The sequence below is a fragment of the Calypte anna genome, chromosome 6 (genome assembly GCF_003957555.1).
Source record: "Calypte anna isolate BGI_N300 chromosome 6, bCalAnn1_v1.p, whole genome shotgun sequence".
NCBI lineage: Eukaryota > Metazoa > Chordata > Aves > Apodiformes > Trochilidae > Calypte > Calypte anna.
In genome coordinates this window covers 13,833,783-13,835,891 of record NC_044252.1, presented here as the reverse complement: position 1 = coordinate 13,835,891, position 2,109 = coordinate 13,833,783, and positions in this window count along the sequence as shown.

Genomic DNA, 2,109 nt, shown 5'->3' with positions numbered 1-2,109 from the left:
GGATATGGTTTTGTTTGAGTTTTTTCTTTGAAGGTATGCACAACTTCCTCAGTGCAGTGTCGGAAGTTGTTGGAGTTAAAGTGTTTTCATAATGGGGCATTTTTGGAATTCTGTTATCGCTGAATGTTGGTATCGTGCCAGCAGTACATGTACATGAGCCCAGTGTGAACAGTTTTGTTTTGGTTTTCAGTGAAAATGTAGCTAGAATGGGTACAGCATTTTGCTTTCAGGTGGAATGAAAAATCTGTTTTAGATATGAAGATTTATTTTTAACAAGAGAAATTTGAAATAAAATATGTAGAAATTAATAATTTACAGACAGCAAGAATGCAGTCCTGCCAGATCTAAATCAGTTTCTACAAGCCTTTTCTTTCTGTTTTGTTCTTCACAATTAGTCAGGTGTCTTAAACGGTAGAAGAGAAGCTCATTGTTAAAAAAGAAGCTATTTGTTTGGATTTGGTTTTTTTGTCATTTTTTTTTAAACATACTTAGAAAAATAGTATTCAGCAATACAAAAAACTGATTGTGAAGATATAATATCTAATTGCTTTTAAAGGACAGAAGTGTTATTATTAGTCCTAAGGTTTGGAGTCCATTTAGATGAATTATTGGATTTAATTTTTTTGCACGTTAAGTATTGGCATTATTTTAAATGACAAAACAGAATGTAGCAAAAGTTGTTTTCATATAGGCCTTGTGGCTTGACCCTGAAGCCCCAGTTCTCAATGGCGTGGTTGTTGACTCCTGTATTTCAAGCAAGAAAACAAATCATGGATCTTCCATCAGCCAAATATGAGAGCCAAACTAATTGCAGGGGACAGCAGAGACCTGAGCTGGTTTAAACTCTTATAACCACCCAAGCAGTTTGGCTGCTGCCACCATTCCCACTGGTAAGCTTTATGGAATAGTGAGGGCTTTTCTTCTCCCTATGTGAATGGATGTCAGCCTCCCCAGTTGCAGTGACAGTTCACCTCTCTGCATGACACTTGCCTCCTGCTTTTCCTTTCCTACACTGCTATATGGGAGTAACAGTTATGTGCTAGTCCCAGTGGTGAAAAAATGTTTTTAATGAATGCTTGTGCAGCTACTTATCTGACTCATGTGAGAAACTGGATTTTGTTTTTAATAGCAGAAATCAGGGCAGGCCCTTTGTACCACCTCGGGATCCCTTGGGATGCTGCAAAAGCTGCAGCAGCAGCTGCCCTCCCTTTGCCATTTCCGTCTTTGGAATGGAACACGAGAGTATCTGTTCTGGCAGGTCTGAGATGATGGAAAATTATTTCTTTTCCCAACTTTGTTTATTCCCCCAAGAAAATACCTCTATGGAGGGCAGCTGGGCTTCTTGGCTTAAACGGCAGAATACAGAGCAGATATGCAGATACTTTGGGGTGGTTTTTTTGGTTTTTTTTTTTTTTTAAAAAGTGAATTGCTTAAGAATATGAAGTAAGGGGTGTGAAGCCTAAAGTATCTTTTTAGTTGATGTCCATCAAGTGTGTTCCTCATCCACCAGCTGAGAAACCTGGTTACTACCTCCTGGGGGTAGAGAACATTTCCTATTATAAATTCCAGGTGCCAATAGTGGATAATTAATTCAGTTTATCTTGTGTTTGAATTCTTACAGTAACATACAGCAACAACTTGTTCTGCAGAACTAGGATAGAAACAAAGGCAGATGTAGGAGTATGTGCTGACTGTGCTTCCAGACTAGGGAACTGCAGCTTCGTGGAAAAGGGCATCATGACCAACTTAAGAAGTTTCTTCTATGAAACTACAGCTAAGAAGCAAAATAATTAACAGAGGCAGAATACCACACTGTCTGTAACTCTTGTGTAAAGTGTGGATTGCTGTTTGGAATAGTGCCAATAATGAAGTGGGTCAACACTCCCAGGTGGAGATTCACAATCTTCCAAACATACAAGGGTGGGAAGTGAAGAGCAAAGCTGATGTGAAAGTAGAATTCAGTTTATTCAGGAAAAAATACAGAAGATCATTATTGCACACCCTATCTGACTGTAGACATATATTCTTTCACTAATAAAAACTTCCTTTTTGTTGTTGTTGTTCAGACAGTTCATTTTATGTCGTATATCTTTGGTTTTGCTGTGTTCC